This window comes from Pleurodeles waltl, chromosome 4_2 (genome assembly GCF_031143425.1).
Source record: "Pleurodeles waltl isolate 20211129_DDA chromosome 4_2, aPleWal1.hap1.20221129, whole genome shotgun sequence".
Taxonomy (NCBI): domain Eukaryota; kingdom Metazoa; phylum Chordata; class Amphibia; order Caudata; family Salamandridae; genus Pleurodeles; species Pleurodeles waltl.
This window is the reverse complement of record NC_090443.1, coordinates 521,660,500-521,685,229: the sequence shown is the minus strand read 5'-3', so window position 1 is coordinate 521,685,229 and position 24,730 is coordinate 521,660,500. Positions and strand designations below refer to the sequence as shown.

Below are 24,730 nucleotides of genomic sequence, written 5' to 3'. Positions count from 1 at the left end.
TTTTGTGAAATTAAAAAATGTCCACACCAGTGCTGTAACTGAGAAAGTTAATGGTGAAGTCATACATGGTTTTATCAGTGAAGTCATCAACAATGTCATTTACAATGGCATTGATGCCATTGAAGATTTAATTTGACATGTCCTAAGCTATTTGCACTGGCTATGGCACGGCTTATTGCTTGCATATTTAACTGTAACTGGCCAATTTCAGAAGTATTTGGGCTTTGTTTTTCAGTGATTTTGTGAAGGTGCTATTTTTTTAAAACACTTTTGTTAATGTCTTATGAGGAAAGAAGCCATATTGCACTAATGAGAATGTCTTTTTCTGTGAGTTTATGTTATTTGTATGAGATTCTAAATCCATCTCTGAAGGACTTTATATTCCACTATCCCCAGCCTTCTGGGCAGCCAGTTCCAGTGCACCCAGTTCCTGTGCACCCAACTCGCTGTGCTGCCAGTTCCCACAGCACAGAGCTTTGGGAAGAGAGCAGTGGAGGTAGTTCATAGACCCTGATCCCAACCTCCCACGCAGCCAACTCCTGACATTGGTCATGCAGTGGGGGATTGGCAGTTAGGCTGTACCTGTATCCAGAACCTGTAGACAATTCACTGCAAGGACGGCCATGACATGCACAGACTTTGAACATGTGCAGTGAAGGCTAGCCACCGGACCTCGCGTATGGCAGCACCCTGTTGTCAAACCATTGTGTGACCAACCACTCTGCGCATTGGATTTGGCTGTGGGCATTGGAGCTGCCCCGCTAAGGACCTGGCTGGCTGGCGACCAAATCCAGAATCCTATGCACAAACCAGTACAAAAAAGCTATTGAACTAATTTAATTTCATCTAGAATAAAAGATAAAACGAAATCCCACTTTAAAGAATTACCACATTGATTAAAAACAACTTAACTAAAAACAAAACAAAAAAAATGGGGCACGGTTTTATGGGGACATGCGCACAAGAGACCAGGGAATGTAAGAAGGGAACACAGGGAGGAACAGAAAAATAGGAAAACAGCTATCCTCAATTACTCAAGGAGAAAATGATGGGTGGCTTGTAGAGAAACCCCATACACAACGCAGTTCAAGTGAGGGCAGTGGATTGGAAGACAGACAGGAAAAATGCAGTGAAAATGAAAGACAGAAAGCAAACAAAAAACGGGTGAATGTGGACAGTTTATAGGGGCACAAAGGCAAAGAGGTCGTAAGAGGGCACAGAGACATAGATGAAGGGGATAATGGGGAATGGTAAGGATAAAGGAAAAGAAGAAAAGGAGCCACACCAGGACTCTCAAAATGTGAGGAGATAGCGAGTGGGATTGAGGGAAGGGAGGGCCCTTCATTAAAAAAAGGCCTTCACTTATTGGTTTAATCAACTTGGTAAATATCGTTAAAATTGAATAAGCAGATGCAAAATTGTAGCTAAAAAGCCTTTGTTTAAAAGGTTTAGTTAAGTTTGATTTTCACTGCAATCACATAACCTGTTCACGGCCTGCAGCTAGAGCCTGCGATCTACCTTCCTAGTGGTCAACACACCATGAGCCCAGGCCCTAATGTGTATGGCAACAAAGCTGATACAAGGCCTGTGCTGGTGCCTAGGTGTTTTCTAATTGTTTTTTCTGCGTGCACAGTAGACATTAGGCACAAGGCCTCTGCCCACACCCTGCATCAGCTATATGTGTCCTTTGAATCATCTTTGATGGCATTTATAGGCATCTCGGCACACAATCATGAAAAGTTGGACTGTCAGTTTTTTCAAGAATTATAAGGTATGCTCACCCAGCCAGTGTATGCTCTCTTTCTGCCTTTTTCCAGGAGTCAGACTTCTGTGCCTGGGATCCTAGAAATTGAGTTGAAACAAAACATTTCAGTTGCTGCTAGACAATATGATTGTTTAGATCTTTAAATGCTCAAAGGAAAAATGATTCTCAACCCAGCCGCATGCTACAGGAGACCACCACCAGAGTGGGGCCATGGTGGCATGGATGGGTCTCGACAGCTCACCGGGATCTGACAGCAGAAACATACTGCTTATTCACCACAGACGAACGTCGGCGGATAACTCTGGTAATGGATTAAAAAAATAATTCTTTGCACAGGGGCTGAAATACTTCCTGTGGCAAAAGGTGCACAATTTTCAATGAAAATACTTGTCAGTGTGAGTGTCAGTGAGCTAGCTGAGGCCTGTGCAGAGTGCTGTTCACTGCTGCAGCGCACATCAAGCTGCTGACTGTGCTTGCTTGTAGTCTCTGAGGCGGGCACTTTACACACTATGCTCAGGGGTGAGCGAACATGTGGAAGACGCTGTGCATTCCCATTGGTCTGACTGAGCAGGCTTCTAAAAGAATTCTCCACGGGAACAGCAATAAGCTGAGGCAGCGACGCACGTGACCCTCTTCCCTTCAAAGAATGTTTTGCCACAATCCAGCCAGTGGCCTTGCAGCTGCAAGTAGTGATTTTTCAAACACAAATAAGAAATGTAGCTCATTTGTGTGGGGAATCTTGAAACTGGGATATACAGTGTGATATCGGCTCTTCACCGGGAGGCTGTGTGAAATACGCCAATTCTATAGCAGGACCGGAGGCGAGGATTATGCAGATCTTTCTTCACTTTTTATTATACAGCAAGTTCAAAGTTCAGTAGCAAAAACATTAAAACCACAAGTCCCATGAATCCGTAGTCATGGCAACCATAAACCAATGAACAACGATAATGCCGACAGTATAAATGCCTCCAAGTAATGTCATCCTCCCTCTTTCTTCACTGCTCGCGGTGGCAGATAAGTGCCTTTCTGCCTCTATGCTATTTTTTTAAATTGGCCTAAGTGTGTACTTGATAATTGGGCTTGCGCTCGTCAAGCGGAGCATTTTGCTTTTCCTTTCAGGTGTTTATTGTTGTAGCAACGCTGTTGCTACATGCCCGCGGTAGGCTTCCAAGCCCGAGCGCGTTTCTATTTCGGTGATGCGTCGGGCCCTCTAGAGGGCGCGCGTCACGGTTCCTGCACTCGCGTTAGCAGCGCACGCCTTTTTTAACACTCGGCGTCGCGTTCCTAACGTGTTAGGGCTGTTTTTGTACTGCCCTGTGCTGTGCCCCCTCCTGTGACACCATATTTTGGTTGACTTCTTCGGTGAGCGTTGAGCTCGGCTGGTGATTGTTTTTTCTTGCTGGCAATAAATTTATCCTAGACAGGAGTACGAGGGGGTTACCCCACAAGGTTTTGGGGCGCATTTTATTGTTTCCTGTCTTAATCCTCATGAGCGCTATGCAACTTGCCCAGGACCAGGATTCTTTTCCCCTCATGTCCCCTGAGGCCCCTTCTATTCGCACCCTTTCCCCTGGGGTGGAGGTGGTCCTGTCGCAGGCCATTGCGCAGGCTCTCGCTCCTTTTAAGGAGAGTATGGCGCAGCTGGCCGCGCAGTTATCTAGGGGACCAGGCATGACGGGAGTGACGGGGGGGTGCCCATGGAGCCTCCCCCAGGAAACCACGCATGCGTGATGCGGGGCACCTCGGGGAGGCAGAGATTTTTCTTCCCTCCCCGATAAGAGTGCGCACACGCAACTGCGTTTACCCTCCCGGGAGGGTCCTATGCCCGGGGTTACTGGTGACACAGGTCACCCCAAATCAGATCTCCTTCTGGGGTCTTCAGTGGGCATGGTTGGCGGCTCTGAGGGGGATTCTTCCTCGGTGGAGGAGGTGGAAACGGGTCGTCGGTGGCACCCGGGAGCCTCTCTCCCGGAAGCCCAGGATCCGGGAGAGTCGGATTCCGACATGTTTGAGCCGGAGGGCATATACCACCCCCGCTCATCTGAGTGGCACCCGGATCCTAAGGTGGCAGATTACGTGGCGGGTAAACTTCGCCAACCTTTGGATAAGGATGTGCGGGCGCGGCTCAGAGCCGAATGCTCCCGTCCCACCCTCCCTGATAGAGTGGCTGCCACCCCGGAGTTAGACCCGAAACTATGTACCTTCTTCGGGAAGTATGTGAAGGATCCAAAAAAGGGGATCAATAGGTCTTGGCGAGCGTGCCAGGATAAGCTCCTGGACGTAGTTGGACCCCTCACTCAAATTATCCAGCTGGCCGAGCGGGCCAAATTGTCAGGTACACCGCTTCAGACTGAAGTCGTTGTGGGTTGGGCCCAGAGGGCTTTATGCCTTCTCGGAAATGGCAACTGCGCTATTTCAGCGGAGAGGCGCCGTTCCCTGCTAATCAAAATTGATCCCAAGCTGGAGGAACTGTCAGCTTCGGAGGCAGGGGCGGCGGCGCAGGGGAATCTGTTTAGTGACCCCTTCGTTACGGAACTTTGGAAATTCGTGGCCACTTTTTCGGCCCTGGATAAGGCCCAATCTTCCATAAAGAAGATCTTTCCCGGGAAGGTTTTTGGAAGGGCCAGACGAGGAAGGGGTCACTCTTCCGGCCGCCAATTCCAGCAAGGCCCTGGTACTTCCCGTCAGTTCGGTTGGCAAGACGGTCGCCAGGGAACTTTCTTCCCCAACAGGGGGAAAGGACGAAGAAGAGCGGGTAGAGGAGCCTGTGGTGCAGCCAATGCCCCAGGAGGATCCTCGGGTAAGGATTACCCCTTCTTTCCCTCAAAAACTGGGAGGGCGACTCCGCTGGTTCAGACACAACTGGGAACTCCTCACTTCAGACGCATGGGTCCTGCAGACAGTGTCAGGTTTTCACATAGAGTTCTGGGGGGACCCCAGTTAAGGAATTGATTCCCAAACCTATGTTTTTTCGGACTCTGACTCCCGCCTCATAAATGCAGAGGTGCAGAAGTTACTGCGCAAAGACGCTATCTGCCCCATGTCGCTTCATCCAAGAGGTTTTGTCAGCAACCTTTTCCTTGTCGAGAAGAAGGACAAAGGTTTTCATCCGGTGATCAATTTGCGGGCCTTCAACGATTGGGTGGTTTATCGCCACTTCAAGATGGAGGGGATTCACCTCCTGAGGGACATTTTACTCCAAGGGGACTGGATGGTCCGTCTCAAAGACGCGTACCTCACGGTCCCCATTTTCCCTCCGCATCGTAGGTTTCTGCAATTTCGGTGGCGACAACAGGTGTTTGAGTTCACCTCTCTCCCCTTTGGCCTTTCCTCAGCCCCTTGGTGCTTCACCAAGCTTCTCAAGCCGGTGGTGTAATTCCTTCATTCGAGGGGAATTCGCCTCATTATCTACCTGGATGATATCCTCTTGATGGATCAGTCCAAACCCCTTCTTCTTTCCAATGTGAACATGACTATTGCGCTGTTGCAGGATCTGGGGTTTGCGATCAACTTCCAGAAGTCCGATCTGACCCCCTTGCAATCGATGACTTTCTTGGGGTTCCTGATAGATTCCCAAGCGGCTTCTCTGAGTCTTCCGCCCCAGAAGATTGCGAAAATCAAGAAGGAGCTGAGGATCGTGCTGAGACGGGACAAGATCTCGCTTCGCCAGTTAGCCAGAGTGGTAGACTTACTATCCTCATCGATTCAGGCTATTTTTCCAGGCCCTCTTCATTACAGGGCTCTCCAGCGCCTCAAGGCACATCACTTACGTCGGGGGGTGACTTACTCCGAACGGATTTCCCTCAATTCGGAAGCCAGGACGGAGTTGCTGTGGTGGTTGGACCACATGGAGGCATGGACGGGAGGGCCATATTCGGTTCTTCTCCCGATCTGATCATAGAGTCGGATGCCAGTCTGCAAGGTTGGGGAGCCCGTTGTGGGGACTTTTCCTTTGCCGGTCTTTGGACGACCCAGGAACTCAACCTTCAAATCAATTGTTTGGAAGTTCTAGCGGGTTCGTTCGCGATCAAGTCCATGGCCCGGGACAGGGTACTCTTGTGTGGTGCTTCTTCGGATGGACAATGTATCGGCGGTTCAGTATATCAACCGCCTGGGGGGCACCCGGTCAAGAGCATTAGCCAAATTGGCGAAGGATTTTTGGCATTTCTGTCTGGCGCACCAGATATCAGTCACAGCGGAGTATCTCCCGGGCATCCAGAACGCTACAGCGGACTGGAGCTCCAGGTATCTGACGGATTCCAGCGATTGGCAGCTGGACCCGGCAATTTTTCGGGCGATCATGGCTCAATGGGGTCATTGCACAGTGGACCTTCTTGCCTCACGGTGGAATGCGCATCTTCCCCGTTATTTCAGTTGGCGTCCCGACCCGGGAGCGGAGGAGGTGGATGCATTTCAACAGACCTGGAGCCCCTTTCTAGGATATGCCTTTCCCCCGTTTTTGATGATTCAGAGAGTTCTGTCTCTAGTACGTCGTCAACAAGCCACGATTATCCTGGTGACTCCTCTTTGGCACTCTCAGGCGTGGTTTCCAACTCTTTTGGAACTGTCGTGCGATTTTCCTCTCCGCCTCCCGTCTTACCCCTCAATCCTTCGGGACTCCTCGGCCCAGTGCCATCTGCTAGTGCTCCAGGGTCACCTGCACCTGGTAACCTGGAGGATTTCTGGAGCCGCTGGCACGATTGCCGACTTTCGCAGGAGGCTCAAACCTTCATGTCTCAGACCTGGGCTCCTGGGACTGGCAAAAGAAACAAGTCAGCCTGGTCTAGATGGTCTCACTGGTGTCTGGACAGACATACAGATGCCTTGGGGGCCCACATTACAGATGTGCTGAATTTCCTGGCGGAATTGGCTTAGTCAGGTTTATCGTATTGCACGGTAAATTATTTTCGATCCGCTATTTCGGCCGGACACCCTCCTTTGGAGGGCTACCCTGTGGGAAATCATCCGTGGGTGTGCAAACTACTCAAGGGTGTTTGCCTGTCCCACCCTCCTCAACCCAGATACACTGAGTTGTGGGACGTTAACCTGGTCTTGCGTTTACTATCCTCTTGGCAGGATAATTCTGCCCTCTCGAGGAAGGAGTTATCGGCTAAATTGGCCATGTTGTTGTGTCTCATATCTTGCAAGAGAGTGTCGGATGTTCGAGCTCTTGACGTATCGTCCAGGGTTTCTTCTCCTGAAGGGGTTACCTTCTTGATCACCCGTAGGATGAAATGTAATACTAGATCAGTGTCTTATCCGGCGTTTCCTTTTGCCTCAAAATTATGCGGGGTTCGTTGCCTAAAGGCGTACGAAGACGTAACGGCTGCCCTTCATCCTCTTGGTGAGAACCAGCTATTGATTTCCTTGTAGAAACCGTTCAAGGCGGTTTCTTCGCCTACCATTGCTAGGTGGATCAGATGGATCCTGTCCGAAGCTGGAGTGGACATTCAGGCTTTTGGAGCTCATTCGACTAGAGGTGCCATGGCCTCTAAAGCAGTCCAAGTAGGTGGTAGGCTGGAGGACATCATGAGTGCAGCTGATTGGTCCTCGGAGTCAGTTTTCAAGAAATTCTATTTTAAACCGATCCATGAGGCGGCCTCATTAGTGGTGAGTAAGCTTTGAACTTGCATAATCCTCGCCTCCGGTCCTGCTATAGAATGTAAAATTTCCTAGCTAACGTGAAGGAAAGTTTCAATTCTATTAAGGACACGGAGGCGAGGATTATCCCACCCGTCACACGATACGTTCCTTCCCACCCGGAAAGGACAGTTGGATCAAGTGCAAGGTGGTATACTTACTTTTGTTCGGAGTGCAGTCTCCGCTTCTAATGTTTTCTGTCTACGTGTTGGACATTGTTTATGGGTGGATATGTGACTTGGGTACAGATACCAGGTTGTCGGTTTACTTTATGCTTTATTGCATTGTATAACTCTTGCTTCTTCCGGTGTTAGTTGTATTTATTGCAATTACCTTGCGGGTTGGCTGATGCTGTTTTACATTCTCTCTTAGGTCCTGAGACAGTGGCTACTTGATGTTCTGATGTCCCTTTCTCAGTGAGGATGACGTTACTTGGAGGCATTTATACTGTCGGCATTATCGTTGTTCATTGGTTTATGGTTGCCATGACTACGGATTCATGGGACTTGTGGTTTTAATGTTTTTGCTACTGAACTTTGAAATTGCTGTATAATAAAAAGTGAAGAAAGATCTGCATAATCCTCGCCTCCGTGTCCTTAAAAGAATTGAAACTTTCCTTCACGTTAGCTAGGAAATTTTACATTTTGTGTGACACACGGCACCACCGTGTGAGTTGGCGGCTATGCATGAATCCTGAAATGGCAAAAATCCTTGCTGTTCCAACTAGATTTTTTTAAAATTATTTCTCCTCAGAGGATTCAAGGATACAGATCGAACAATTTCAGGATAAACTGTCAAAAAATGTAAACAGATCCCTGTCTGATTAACCATTCGAAGCTCACCCAACTTTTAATAACCCAAATATCTCAAAAACATCTTAACACATTTACAACTAGCCACATTAAGGCCCATATAATACAACTGTATTTTGTAAGTTTGTGCCGTTTTTGCGTTAAGTGGCGCAAATGCGGTGCTAAAAAAGTATAAATATGGGCCTAAGTATGTTCGTGAAGTTTTAGTTTAACACCAAGGCCCATATTTGTACTTTTTTAGCGCCGCATTTGTGCCACTTTTTGATGCAAAAATGGCGCAAACTTACAAAATACAATTGTCTTTTGTACGTTTGCACCGCTTTTGCGTCAAAAAGCGGCGCAAATGTGGCGCTAAAAAAAGTATAAATATAGGCCCAAGTTTGGTGCAATTCTGCTATAGTTATTGCTGTGGCAGTAAGCACAATTTCCTAGACGAGCTAAGTAAATAGATTAATTTCTTTGGTCAAGCCACAGATTACTTGAACTCTGTGGGAAATATAATTTTCAAACACAGGTAGAGCTGCACAGTCGGCCTTGAAAGAAGCTGTAGGGCTCTGTCTGAGAACAAATCACATCAGCGTTTTTTTTCCTTTTTTGTTGATATTCAACCAGAATCTGGTGATACCACTACAACAAGTGAACATGTGGAATAAAGAGAAACACCAATTAGAGCCTATTGAAAGTTATCCTGTATTATTCTAGGCAAAAGTCATCAGTAACAGTTTTCATCTGTAGTTATTCTGAACAGCTACTCCATAGAGCCTCCATCCTAACCTGGAGCAGCCCCTTACAACCCATACATGCCCGAGAGCACCCCTTACTTATCCAGTACTTGTGCCCGCATAGAACTGTCCTGTTGCTTCTCTTGCCATTTCCTTCATGGGATATCACGGGGAATTAGGACATTGCACTTTAGCCCTGCAGAGGCTCTCTCAACGTGCCAGGAATAGGAACAACACATTCCTCTTACTGAGCACCTCTGTCCTTAATAACGGAATCACCTGTCACACCAGATCTAATACGCAGCAGCTCTGTCTATGTGCATCAGTTATGCAATTAGCACTTCTCAGTCGTAATCTGCAAATGCCATCGCCATCCCAATTAACAGCACAGACTAACAGCTCTTCTAATATTTGTACACATGACATACGGCTCTCCTCCTATACAATTCCTGTGACACTGAACACACATTAGTTATACCTTGCAGCACTCATTCAATGCCAATAGTAAACCGCTCAATCCCTTTCGAAAACGTGGAGCCACCTAAAGCTGTGTTGTACACTTTGAGTCTTACAAGCACCTACATTCCAAGTCCGACCAACAGCACTCCTGCTGCTCTAATGCTGGGACTTGTATATAGCCCTGCCAATGAGCCTCAAATTAACCTAGAACACTATCTGACACTAATGAATGAAGGCAGATGGGGCATGCATTCAGGAAGATTGGTTGATTGTAAGATTCTGCCTTTAGTTTGTGAGTTCAGGCCTGCTTTGCATTTTTCCTGCTAAGTGACCTCAAATCTCGGGGAATATTTACTAACACTTTGTCCTGGGTTGCATCACAAAAGTGACCCCAACCCAGTGAGAATGTTTTATTGGGATTTACTTTACAACACACATTTTCATTTGCATTGGAAAGTAACCATAAAGTAATGCATAGTAGAGCTATGAGTTGTTTTGTATCAAGGGGACATTCCTTGGGTGACACAAGGCCGTTTCCATACAACCAGCCTTGGATTTTGATAGAAAGCCCTGTACAATAAAAAGGTAGACAGAACATTGTGCCAAAATTGAAGCTTCCTGGAGGCAGGCATAAACTTTGTGAAAATATTTATTTTCTCCAAACATTTCTAATTTTCCATGTGCACAGTACTGCAGTGTGCTTATACAATGTAAGGAAAGTGTAACCCATCCAGAACAAAACCTGTGCTTGACACCATTCATACAGCTTTGCACTATGATGATAGGGCGTGTGCTCGTGGAAGGCAGACTAAAGGGACCCAGTGCAGGGGGAAAGTGCCATATTTCATCTAGATATGGAGCTCTTCTGCTCTCTCCTTTTCATGCAATGCAGTACAGGCCAGTTCAGAGAAGCACTATAACTGGTTGAGGACATGTATTGCTGCAGAAATCTAGGACCAAGCATATGAAGGGGAGCTGTATAACTATGGAGAAAGCCAAGAAGCAACCAAAATGTCAAACAGCAGGGTACAGCTGACTAAAGACCTGTGTGCAGACTACTTCAAGAAAAAATAACTGACAATGAGTTTTGAGGAAATTGTACCCTAGCTGCCAGTAACCAAATAGAAGAACATCAGAACCTCTAGAGGGTGAAAGATGAAGGAGACATTAACGGGTTTGTAAAACTACAAAATTCGGTGAACCCCACTGAATGTATGAGAGTTTTATCTGCCCATTTACTTTCCCAGAGGAATGTAGACCCTCAATATGACTTCGGCGGTCTTTTCAGCAGGCTGCAGAAGCCATGGATGCCAGAAGACCGCCAGTGGTGGCAATCTTCCAACCACCATATCACAAGTACTGAAGGATTTCTGCCACAATTTGGGCAGAAATCCTCCAGTAGTCGTGCTGGCAGTTGGAGGCGCATGGGTGGTTCCACCACCAGCCCCGCCCCACCAAAAGGACTCCGCCAGTCGTATTATGACCTGTAATACAACCTGGCGTTGTCCTGATGGCAGGGCGTACCAGCGGAAGTGCCTGTTCCCGTTTCCTGCCATATGACCTCCTCGCCGGACAAGGTAAGTCGATTATCTGACAGGGGAGGGGGGTGGGAGGGTGTTTTGTGTGCATTTGTGAGTGGGTGTTGTCTGCGTGTGTTTATGTGAGTGTGCATGGGTGTGTGTATGGGAGTTTGAGTGTTTGAATGCGTGTGTGCATGCGTGTGTGTATGCATGTTTGTATGGGGGTATGAATGTGTGTATGATTAGTGAAGTGAGTGCATGTTGGAATGCTTGTGTGAATGTGTGTATGGATGCGTGTGAGTGAATGCGTGTATGGATGTGTGTGTGTTAATGCGTGTATGGATGCGTGTGAGTGAATGTGTGTATGTCTGTGTTTGTGAATGAGTGTATGCAGGGTGCATGTGGGGTGTGTGTGCACGTATGCAGGGGAATGGGGGTCTGGTATTGCAGGGGAGGAGTGGTTCAGGAGGGTCTGGTATTGAAGGGGGGTTGTTGGAATTGCAGGAGGGGTGGGGGAGTCGTCCACCGGTGACAGGAAATACATTTCCTTCCACTGGTAGCTTTTCTGCCAGAGTTCTCATGGTCGGGGTTATTGCTGCAGAAACCCTGGTGAAAAGGTGACTCGACACCGCCAGCGGTCTTCATTGGACCACTGGGTCGGAGATGCTAATCTCCGGCCCGGCTGTCCAACCGCCCTGGTGGTACAGGCAGGGATGTGGCTAGTTGGCAGAGGCCAACCCGCCACTCTCATAATGTGGTGCTCTGCACCGCCGGCCCATCGGCGGTGAGACCACCACTGTAGCCCTGGCGGTCTTTGAACTGCCAGGGTCATAATGAGAGCTCTAATGTTATTCAGCTTCATCCTAGCGGTTGGCTGTACTGAATCTAGAGCCACCTCTTTATCTTCTAAGGCTCTGCATCGTAATAAATATGTGGTTAGGCCTTAAGTTTAAAATTCTGGTTCCCGGCTGCAAGTTTACAACTGTGAGTGCCTTTGTTCCTTCCCTGTGTCTACATGCAAATGGAAGATTTTTACCCGAATGAGCCATCTAAGAAAGACCAGCCATTAGGTTTGATGCCCTCTGGAACACATAAGGTAAGTTACACTTTTTCCAATACCAGTAATCCTTTTTGTACTTTACTTCAGAATGAAGTTACAGCTGTAACAAGGATCCCTTTAACTCAATCACTCTCAAAAATCTTTATTTACATTTTATTGGTGTGCACAAAAAAATGTTGGTGAAAAACACTTTTATTTACCACTTGTGCATAGGAGTGATCAGCTGATCTACTCTAAAGTCGAGCAAGGAGGACAATCACATTAAAAGGATACATCAAAAAATATGTGACTATATCACAAAGAGCCACTACTAAGCAATTTTCCTAATACGTCGGCACAAAAAGGCCGGTTTTAAAACAATGCTCAGGAATAGCTCATGAATCTCTAAAACTTAAATAACTGGCACATTACCAGCAGCATCATTCATCTGCATCACAAAAGTTATTTATGCACCACTAAACAATTGCCTGATTCAAATAAAAATGGTTTTGATAGAATATGCATGCACACATATTATTTTTTACGACATATAAATTGCATAATCCATTTTTTTACTTAGTACATAAAACAATATGAACTACTCAGGACTTGTTTATGATGGCAGTAGTTACAAGGGCTGCAAATTGAGTTACCTGGATTTAAGGGTGGGGCTAATGGAGGGCCGCTTGTAATGAGCAATTTGTGGGCTCTGAGCAAAACATTGTTGCTGTTGGGTTCCACCCATTCAGTACACCCTAATTTTTTGCTTTTTGACACCCGCTTTTGGACTTTACAGTGTCTTACCCATGGTAATTACACAGTAAATGGGCTGCACTGTTTAAAACTAGTGCCCACCTTTGAAAATAAGGCTGCTGTGATGCATCTCAGGTAAGGGGCACTTAGCTGGTTGCACGTGAACATGTGTGCATGAATGTATGGCTGCGTGTGGAAGACTACTGTTATGTGAAGCTCAGTAAATGCACACAGGTAGCCTGGTGCAGAGGGAAATCTGTAAGGATAAATGTTGACCTGGGATAGGCCTTAAAATATTAGTGATAAGTACAAACTTGGCCACTTGGGGGAAGTATATGCCTAGACTTACACAGCACTTTTAAGTTCACCAAAATTACCTTATATTAGTTAGTGTTTCTTATTTCTTTTATCGAAATAGGTGTATGTATTAATGAAAAACTTGAACATTTCAAACTATTTTCTTCAAAGGTGCTCTTAAAAAACAGTGCAGTGAAAGCGATTTGTGTGATAATTAAAGTGCCAGAGTGTTATATATACAGAATGTGGTTAAAAATGCATAAGGAAACAGAAGAAGTAATTAACAGTACTTCGCTCAGATCCTGAGGATGAGAGAGTGGAGAAGAAAATCTGCATCTGTTAATTAGCTTTCACACTGTACCAGGGACCAGACACTATAGGTACACCGAACAAAGCAGAGAGCCCAGAACCTGAAACCAACACAGGAAGGTGCTCCCCTTTGAAGGTTTAGTGGGAAAGACCCTAGCAGGGATGTCAGCTAGGAGTGGAGCTGAGGCCCCCAGAGGAGAGGCGAACAGTGACTTCTTGACTGCATCATCTTGAATTGTCTCAGAATGCTGTGCAGGAGGGTTGGGGTGGGGGAGGGGTGATGTGGCACCCTAGGATTGGCCGGGAGTGCCTAATTTTTAGAACTTTCCACCCCATTTAAAAACTCCTGCACAAGCGGGACAGAATTGTTGTTATTGTAGTTGAACACTGGGACTGGAGGGCAGCAGCATCCATGGACAACTGGAAGAGCAAACCTTCTGATGTCCTAATGGACTAAGGACTCTGCCTACAGTTGACCACAGGACCAGTGAGTCTCTCCAGGTGTAGGGAGGCAGGTTCCCTTACCCCCAGAGAGCCAGTAAAACCAGAAACCTGCAGAATGGGCTGCCTGGAAGGTGATGAGTTCTGCTGAAACTGCACCTGGTGGCTAGGACTTGCCTCTAGGATATAAATGAGCTCACAATCTTTCAAATCAGCCCATAAGGACCCAAAATTGCCATATCTAACAGTTCCTGATATTTGATTTCCCACAGAAAATTGAGAAGGTAGCGCTCTGCCGAATTTAGTAGCTATACCCCAGGGGTGAGCCAGCCCGAGGTCTGTGCAGGATTCAATTAAATATTTCCAGAGAGGGTGGAGATTCCTATTAGGCCCGGTACCCCATCCTCCAAACCCCATTTAATGGATGGGGCACGGGACCTTATTTACTGAGCCCTGATGCTGATGAAGGAAGGGGGAGCACTGTAGTGTGCCCCTCAATGGGAGTGAACTTTTTCCACTGGTGAGGTGCCCAAGTGGGTCCGGGCACCCTCAGCCAACAAAAATGAAAGAAAGAAAAGAAAAAGGCACAATATGTGAGGCTGCACGCCAGTCAACAAATACAGCATCAGCAGATTATATAAAATTCACTGCGCCCGAGGTAACACCCCAAAATGCCCTTGGGGACTTGTTTGAATTGAGAATGGTGCTTGAGAGTACCCCTAACAATGGGTGTTTGGGGGCTGTCGAAGGCACAACAGCCCCCCCACCACCGAAGTATTTTACAAAAAGTGACCCTATGTTTCTGGTATTCACAAAATTCATGACGCCCTGGCTTTTCTTTTCCTTTTCTGAATCATTCCCATTGCTGGAGATTTTGCTCTTCAGGTGGGAGTGAAACACCCTCTAGGGGCTGGTTCTACGGCTGCGTCTTATGTGGCCAGAAGGTGTATAAAAAAGACAAAGATACATGTTATGTTCATCTCAAAATGTTTTATTGATATTATAATTCTGACAGTTATTTTTTTAATCAATGTTAAAACGCATTAATGATTTTATTGAATGTATTTACACATGGGTATTGATTACAGTGAAATGTTGATTTTTAGCAAGTGGGTATTGGTCCTTTTTCATATGTGGTGAACCCTTGATAAAGCTAGTAAGCTTGCCGTACGTAATGTGCTGACCTTTGACAAAACCAATAGGCTTTCCAGATATGCTGTTGTAGTGACCCCCTTGACAAAGCCAATAGGCTTGCCCGATATGCTGTTGTAGTGACCCCCTCGACACAGCCAATAGTCTTATTTTAGTTAATGTGATACGCCCTGTATTGTGAGGTTCTAACTGGTGTAGCAGTACTGTGGGTACTGTGATTTTAGGAGTCATGACTTTAGGGGTCAAAAATGATTTCAGAGTGTCACCAGGTATTTTCAGTCTGCCTGACATATGCATTTGTAAATAAATGTGTGTGTAATAAATATACTTTTCCTTTTCTAAAGGCAAAAGGATTGACTAGGCACTCATGTATTAAGTGTTACTGTGTGCCAGCAAATGGTGATTACTAGTTTCACTCCACCTCCCCTGAGTAGCCCTTGGGCTGCTCTGCTTCTCTATCCTGAGAGAGTCTAGTGCTACAATGATGGGATTGGTTCCCAGCAAGGGGAAATGGTAGACTTATTACTTGTGCAGGCCTCACATCCTGCACAAATAATAACCCAATATTTTACAGACATATTTTGAGGAACCCTACTCAGAAATACTGTTATGTTGTTATAATGATTTGTACTGCGCTCTAGCACCCAGGACAGGACAATATTCAGGTACTAAGTAGCTGAGGCTGAAGTCAGGACTAGGGCTTAGCAAGGCTGCTCTAAAGTCAGGTGTTCAGCTTGTTGAGGAATTCAAGCAGTGAGGAGAAAGCTCAAATGTGTTGTGGCAGCTCGTTCCATGGTTTAACAGCAATGAAGGAGAAAGTTCAGCCGCCAGCTCTGGTTTTCCTTATGTTTGGGATGTGTGCAAGTAGGAGCCTGGACGAGCTGAGGTGTCTGGAGGTACGAAGAGCCAAAATAATACATTGTGCCTTGATAATGTGTGTGTCAGGTGTTGAAATACATTGGCTTGTGGATTTGTATCTAGTGAAGCTTGAGGTGAGGTCACGTGAGGTGAGATGTATGCACAAGTGTACATTTTATTACCCGTTTTCTGCTGATTCAAACTCGCACGATGCCAGATAAACGTTCTTACTTCTCTTCCTCAGTCTTTTAGTCTAAGTTTGTTTTCCCTCTGTTTGCCTTGGGAAATGTCTGAAGAGAAGAAATATGAGTGTTGGTCCCCAAAATAAGTGTTGGTGCCCCCCACCGGCAACCTCTGGCTCAACTTAAGCTCTGGTTCTAGCATTCCAAAGCCCCTCTGATTTGGTAAACAAGAGCATTTAAAAATTCGAATACTCTGCTTCAAATGTACTAAGCCCATTTAACAATTTAAAATAGTTTTTCTGAATGTTTATGTTAGCTTAGGAAACTATAACCAATCAATATTTGGAAGGGACTTTTTTAGAATGATCCTTGCAATAAATGATTCCTTATTGTAAGTAATATCCGGTTGAAAAGATTGATATTTGACTGACACCTTGAGGGAGATGGTAACCCATTTGTAAATGGGAAGGGGCCTATAAGGACTCCTTTCCCTTTGTGAATGTTAACAAAAATGTTTAGGAGACATTGCCTGTTGCATGTTTATGAAATTTTTAGTTTAAACACATTCCATTTTCCTTTAAGAAAAACAAGTTGTATTTAAAATATATTGCTTTAATTAACAGCATATTACAGACCTCAGCAAGGTACCATTCCTGTCATGGCAACGAATCATAATGGTCGCAATTTGGGATCTCATTAATGTTAATGATGTAGGTCAAATTGCGACCTACTACGATTCAGTATTTTGTGATCTAGCCTACTAATATAGGTCAGTACGCAAAATATTAACACATTTGGTAAAACTTAGTGTGCAAATTGTGAGACCTTTTACCGAATGGGCTCTTAGAACATCTGGCTCAATGTTCACCTAATGATATACCGTGGACCAGACAGTGCCCTTTTAAACATTCATACTTGAAAACAATATTTTGTGAAAGGAGAGATCAGGACTGGAAATTTTGTGTCTTTTTGATAACGAGTTATATGGAAGCTCTATACACTTCATTCCTGAGTTGCAGAGGCTTCTCAAATTGAACTCTAGAAGACTTCATGATACTGAAGTCTGTCCGCATCACATGCAGACTTCTCATCACATCATCCAAAGCAAAATACTATATCAGCACCACCAATGAAGCCACCAACAGAAGCAGGATGCTTTTCAAGAAAATTAAGCTCAACATCATCCCCTTGCCACACCCATCCATTACTCTTTCCACAGAAATATGCAATGCCATCAACCTCTTCTTCACTGAAAAAATACAGAAGTGGCGGCACAATCACAGCACTAAGTCTACTTATCTCTCGTGCCCACCCTTTTCTGTAGAAACCAGCAATGGTCAGCCTTCAAAGCTCTATCTCTTGCAGATGTAGATGACTTCCTCAAAGCCACTTCTTATAAAGATGATTTCATACTCTTGTTCTTCATTAACGCTCTCTCTGGGGATGCTCTCTCGCCCTATTTACCTTTGTCAAGGCCTCCTCAGTTCAAGGCATTTCCACAGAAGCTCTCGAGACAAGCTAGAGCCCACCAATCCTAAAGTAACCTGCTGTGATATCTTGCTGTAGTTGCTGCTGGGGCTAGTGCCTTTGTGATGTCATTTGGTATGTTATATGAAATGTGGAATGCAACTTGAGTACCAAGTAGTCATTTGCCACAGGTACTTGATGGGTGAGGATCTTCAATAAAGTATCTCTTACCTGACTTACAAAATGAACATGGGAATTATTTTTACGTTACACTGGTGATGAGCATGGGTTTGATTAAAGAAGCACCTCATCATCTGGGAGAAAACAGAGTGCGGTCTGACAAGTGGAACGACATTGGAAAAGGTGCAGTGACTGCCGAATCTGTAAAGAAATACTCTGAAGAATCGGTTCCTGTTGCAGTACTGTTGCAGTATTGCTGTCAACAGAGGTGGCAAAAAGGAGTAAAACGCACTTTGGGATCAGACAGATTGCGCTTTAATGAGGCACTGCGCTCTACATGGGTTAGGGCCGCATAACAGTTGGAAGTAAAGACCCAATGAAACGAATTCACAACAACGTAGGTGCAGCCGTTTTGGAACATTTGGCAAACACTGTATTGAACAGCATTGGATTGGTGTGGTATTATGCTGATACGCACATACTGTTTCAGCGGGAGGCCATCTTAGGTGGATGAGTTTAGCCTACTTTGTGTAAACAGTGACAGTAAGTGGCGGCCATCTTAGTGGATTGGGCTCTTTCCACAGCTTAAAATATTGGATTTATTGTTTACTGAGGCATTGTCTGTGACCTCTTACTGAGTAGTGAAATGAAGAGTAGAGGGCAGCATTTCAGATGTTTTTTGTGACTTCCAGTTACAATGTGGCTATATTTAAAGTGAAGTCACAATCTTTGTGGAGGTGAGAAATTGGAATGTAGGTGCTGGTTGTTTTTATATAATGGTGATAGGTACACCTGTGCCTGTTACGGTGATAGGCACATCTAATTGAACAGTGGTGCCTGTGCTATGCTGTGGTGATTGGCACACTAAATTGATAATTGGTGCCTACTAGGGTGATAGGCACACCTAAGAGTGGTGTGCCTGTTGCAGTGATAGGCACATCTAACTGAACAGTGGTGCCTGTGCCATACTTCAGTGATAGTTAAAGAAAATTATGCAAACCCAGTAACCCCAGGACCCGGGTATTTAAATATGATAAGAAATAAATGACCCCAATGCCAAAACCTTTATGGCAAACAATTTATTTTAAAACCTTGTGTACCTGCAAGGTTGAAATAATTTTATTTGAATCGCATTTTATTCAATTATCAACATAAATCAACATATTTATATTAGGTGCTCCCAGGATAATGGTGCAGTGAAACGTGATTAGTAAACTAAATAATGTGCCAAGAGTTATTCACAATATATACAAATTGTGGTTAAAAATTGTATAAAGAGCGAACTTCAAAAGGACCCCTTCAATCCAGGTGTCTGGGAGTCACTCATTTAAATCAGGAATAATCCACAAGATTTAATGTCGACGTTTCAACCTCACACAAAGAACCAACCATCATCAGGACAGAAGTCATATCTTTCTCAGAAAGCACCCTCACAACACCAACTAAAAAACACTTTTATGCTTCTCATTCTAGCTTGTCTATTTCACAATCAAGGATCCCCCTTGATCCCAAAATTCAAGTGTGCTTTTCTCCTTGTCGAGTCCATAGGAATTTTTTGTATGAATCCAAAATCAATCCCACTGTCAGCCTCTGGTCAGGAGACGGACGCCAGATAAGGCTCATCAGGATCATTTTGGAGTTGTTAAAACGTAAGGAAAGATTCAGGGCAAGCTTTTGATGGCCAGGGATGGATCTGGGTATTGAACAAGTGGTCAGAGAATGTGTACAATGTAAGAACAATGATAAAAGTTTGACCCCACTTTCAATGCTGATGGTTTGTGGGTTTGCTAAGGGTTTGTCGGAAATCACCAAATCTCTACTATCTGGCAAGGCCTTGCAATTTTGTTCTAAGAAATTGGAAGACTTCTTAAATTCAGGTGGAATAGAACACAAAAGGTGTCCTATTTATCATCCTAAGATGAATGGGGCAATTGGACAATTCAACAGGGTCATATAAGCGAGCATTCAGTTTTCCAGGGTGAATACTTTAGATTTGAAGGAAGAGTTGCAAAAATGTATAAACTCAAAACCCTTTGAGTTGTTAAAGGGAAGATCACCCAATACCGTGTTATGTACAGGCTATCATGTACAATGGTGTTGGAGAATGGAAAGATCGTGAGAGGAAGCTACAAGAAAAGAATAAAAAACATTTTGATGATAGGAAGAAATCAAGGCATGTAATGTTCAGTGCAGGTGACTTTGTGAAAGTGAGGGCTCCAGTAGGTTGTATGTCTTGTTCAAAACATACAAACTCATGCAATTGATAATGTTTTATAAATTATGTCAAAATTAAAGACAAAAGGCTATGGAATAACTCTCGGGTTGTTGTACTAAAATCAGACTTGGATAAAAATAAAATTTCTTTGAAGAATGACAATAATGTGTGTAAAAGTTGGACATGATCGTAATGAGAGCCATTTGAGTGAGTGCAAAAGAAGTAGTATGTGCAAATTTTTTAGTCCGTCATATTTGAAGGATTATGTTAAATAAAATAGTAGATGCACAAGAAAGGAAAGCCATTCTCTTAAAGTATATAAACAAAAACCTTGCATAATTTGGTAATCAGAAATGTTATATACTGATAATCTATAATAAGTAATGTTGTATTGTTATAATTGTTTACATTAAAGCGATAGCTCATTGAAGAGAGAAGTGTGATATCTGGCTGCGGTTGCTGCTGGGGCTAGTATCTTTATAATGTAATTTGGTTATGTCATATGGAGCTGAGAATGTGGAATGCAACTTGAGTACCAAGTGGTCAGTTGCCACTGGTACTTGAACGGTGAGGTGCTTCAATAAAGTTTCTCTTACCTGTTTCCTTCCCCTAGCTGCGGTAACCCTTCCCTCTCAATCTTACCTTTCCCAACAGATCTGGGGAGCAAAAAAGTAAATTGCTTTCCTCACACACGTGCAAGCATGTGGCATTTGTTTGAAGCAGGGTAAAAAGTGGCACATTGAGACATTTCAGTGTATCACCCAGGCCCCCCAAAACACCATTCCTCATCTCCTCTTTTCACTGACACCTGAACTAGGACAATTCCTGCCAGGTTTCGTTATCTTTTTATTATCCATTCATCTTTTATTGCCCTGCTATTTTGAATTAGTGATGTAAGGGTCTCAGAAAAACCTGAGTAAATTAGCCTTAGCCACTGCATACTCCAGAAATTACACCGCAGTTCTGGAAACTCCTAAAATGTTATGTTGCCTGGACATGTCATTGAAACACTTGTAATGTTTTCAGTTGGTTAAAACGATTTAGAAATGTTTGTATTCGTTCGAGTTTTCTTTTTATGCTGCTTAGCATGCCACATGTGCGTCACATTCCCACGGTAGAATCTGAATATGTTGCACTAAGCACATACAGCAGCAGGGTGTTGATTTAAAGGACCTTTAGCCTATTATGAATGTGATGGAAATGCTCAGTCTGTTATACATGAAATTGGCATGCATACGTTTTTCTTTAAAAAATTCATTTTTTAATATTAAAGTTTCAACTTATCGTTACCAACTGATGTAACTTGTCTCTTTTCTTTCTTATCCTTCCCATACGTCATGTCCTGTTTTATTGATTGGAGGCAGCTCACAATATGCACACTGTATACATGGTTCCAGTTGCCAACATGTGCAGGAAAAACTGCTACATATTTTAGTTTATTAAAATACAGCAGAAACTAAAACATATTTAGAGAACAACGTATTATTTCCGCTGAATGTAGATCTGGCTATAGACAGCTCTAGATTTCTGAAAAAGTTCATGTTAACACAATCTAAAATATATGACTTACAATGTACACAGAGGAGCTTTCGATCAGCCTATTTTATCCGTTTTCATGTTGAAAGCAATTTACAAGAACTCTAAATAAATAGTCTGCCTTTGAAATGTCAAAATGCAGTGACATGTCTACTATTTTTATTGTAATTAGCATGTGTATAACACAATAGCAATTACATATTTTTTAGATTATTGGAATGTTGGAAGTGCCACTGAAGACAATGACGTGGTTCAGGCTAACAATTTCTTGCATAAGCCTTCTGATCCAACATTCCAATATTTGCCTTTCTGTTTCTCCTTTTTTAATTTAGAACATTCTATCCATCATGGGTGGACTGTTCCAATAGCCTTATAGTTCTTCGGCCTTTGACCATACCAGTTGATAAAGGCCCTCTCCCTTGTTATAGGCCTTTGTCTTCAGCTCAGGTTCAGGGAATTTAACTACCAGTGTAGCTCTCCTCAGTGGGCTATAGGAATATAAAAAAATCCAGATAATTCACTTTAACTATCTTGCAGTCCGTCTCCATCTGCTGATGCAACTGCACAAGTAATATAGAGGGAGGCAGAGTGCAAGTTAATTTGCAGTTTTACAATGAATAACTTCCAGGCTGGTTTTCAATATTAAATGCATTAAAGAGACTGTACACTCCTGGTAAAAGAATAGAAAATATATTTAAACAACTTATTTCAGACTGTTAATGCATACACCCGCTACCTTGTGCACTGCCAGGGCTTTACTATAGGGGCTTTTGAATAGAGAATTTCATTGTTTTTGAGGATTAACGGTGTACCAATGCCAGCCATGCTTTGTGGTCTCTGAGAAAGACTGTGCTATTCTGTGGACATTGGTGAGAACTTTTAGATGTCTATTTGGTACCATTTTCACCTGACAACAGAACCTGGCAGTGTTAGCACATTGCTAAGGAGCAAAAGGGAGACCAGGTTGGAAACATTTACCAGCACCATGCCAATGAGAAGGAAGAAGAATTGGGATATTTTGATGTTGCTATGCATATACTGTATGTAAGTTATGGAAATAAATATAATAAGGCGTTAAAGGACAAAAGGTTTTGCCACATGCGGGGTGAACCAGAATATTATAACACTGTTAAGGGCATTGACTTCCAGGCGTATCAATAAAAATGTCACAATGAAACTATAAGGAGTAAACATTTAACAGTAAAATGGAGGAAAAAAATTGACAACAAAGGATTCGCATTAAAAGACACTATAAACATAGCACCCTAGACTGAGCTAGAGGTGTAGGGAAGTTACCTGTAGGTGTGGAGCCTCAGGTAACTTTGAGTGAAGTAAAATTGAGAAAGGAAAACTATGGAAGGGTTTTGGGAAGTAGACGGAATTTAATGAAGTTAAAGGAATATTAAAATGGAAGGACATATTGTGTTTCAGATTTAGGATTAGGAGGCTATGGTGTCTAACACAGTGCTGCTGAAGATGAAGGGTGTAGGAAGTCCTCTCACTTTGCACATTGTTTAAGAATGATTGAGTTGATTCTGTTAATAGTAATGTGGCCAATGGAAGAGTAAGCATGAGATAGAAATATGAGGGTGAAAACTTTGAAGATATCATTTTCAAATGCATAATGTGAGTAGTGTGCAAGATAGACTTTATTGTATTGCTGAGGTCAGTGGAAGAGATGTGCATTTTCTGGTTGATTCTGTACATATTATGAGATGTTGAATTTAAAACACCCTATCTTCTCCTCTAGACTTTTGACAGTAGGTTAATTGATTTGGTAGGGTAATCTGAATCATCCCTGGAACTCAAGGAACATTGTATGTTAGTAAAAACACATGTAGTATAGGTGGTGTGAATGTGTATTGGGATAGCTGTGGCACAGGGACTAAAAGACAAATGTAGTGATTCCAATCTTTTGCAACAGCTATTGAGTGTCAAATGAATTATGATAATGAAAGAGAATAAGAGAATATAAGAAGAGTTGTAGCCTGAAGAATGCTGTAAGAATGTAAGACTGCTAAGATGATTTGTGCAGAAAATCATTCTTCAAGAGAGAGCAGTGATGCAACTACACTATGGCTAATCAGTAATGTTGAGAGAAGAACTGAGGGAGGTGCTAGCAAGATTATTATGGACTGAATAGGGGAAGGGACAGAGGCTTCCAATTTGGTTTTGCCAATTAATGTAGACAACAAAGCCCAAGAAATGACCCAGCATGTATTTGGATTTAGGGATCACAAGTCATGATTCGAATAGTCACTCCCTTTCAAACACAAATGAAATGCAGATGATAACACATGGGGCACCCGTATTTTTCACTTTGAACCTGTCATCAGTTCACAGTTAAAAATATCTTAAGTCATAACATCAGACGGGGTCTTTCAATTTAGGTGCTGAGTCTGAAGGTTTTTTAGAGGACTAAGTGACAATCCTTTAAGACAGTCAATAATAATTAATACTTGCAGGATGATATAGCACAAAATATGATTGAACATGGTGCTACCATGTGTGATGTGCTGAAAGTGTTGAAGAGCTCTCGATTGACTAGGAAGAAAAATGCGAACTGAATGCTGCTGGGATATGCCTTACTGGAAGCCATTAAAGATGTCCGCAAGCCCAACAAGAAAAAAAATGTTCTCCAGATTTTCTGTCCTCTGTCTGTCTCATAAAAAAGCATATATATATGTTTGTAATAGCCATTATGAATTTCAGTCCACAAAATTGCAAAAAGACTTCTGTCTACCTCTGCTGTAGACAATTTTTATAAATGTAAGCCATCATTTTCACAGATGCAAGCTATCAAATCTTGAAATCTGCATGAGAAGAATGAAAGGAAAGTGGTGGCTATCTATCCATCTAAAGAATTATGAGATGCAGATCATACAAAAAGAGATCCAGGGTTGAAGATTATCAAAATGTATTTTTGGGAATATGTGTCTAAATTTTTCAGAATGGATCATAAACTACTTTTGGGCTATTCACCTGAACAGAGAGTGGCTGAGCTATGGTAAGAATTACTAGGAGGCAAATGAGAATGCAAGATGTAGTGTTTGAGATTGAATATATGCTTGTGAGAAGAGCACTTTGGTAGTAACCTCATGTCTAGAGAGAGACAAGCAATTGGGTGCATGATTTCCAATGAAGACTTCAGTAGAGGTGTGAAATACAATATGCCTGGATGGCTGAACCATCCGGGTACTGCCTCACTGGTTTGCTATATTTGAAGGTGGAATTGTCACTAGATGAAGATGTTGTGCACTGTGAATAGGTGCTGGCAGTTACTGAAAGCAGACTGACATTAAGAGGCTTTTAAGAACAGATTTCTCCTGGCATGGGTCAGGGAGGGGTGTGGAGAACAAGGTGGATCAGTGCACTGTACG

General features: G+C 43.6%; 1 protein-coding gene across 3 annotated transcripts in view; it reads right to left on the bottom strand.

Moving 5' to 3' along the window:
* LOC138293042 (dimethylaniline monooxygenase [N-oxide-forming] 2-like) overlaps positions 1-24,730 on the bottom strand; it is a 476,533-nt gene that overhangs the window by 311,214 nt on the left and 140,589 nt on the right. For 2 of the 3 annotated variants that reach the window (XM_069232030.1, XM_069232029.1), the window contains one exon: positions 1,782-1,842. The exons of the other annotated variant lie outside the window; for it this stretch is intronic. The gene's annotated coding sequence lies outside the window, so the exon portion shown is untranslated. The remainder of the gene's footprint in view (positions 1-1,781; positions 1,843-24,730) is intronic. 3 annotated transcript variants of the gene reach the window in all.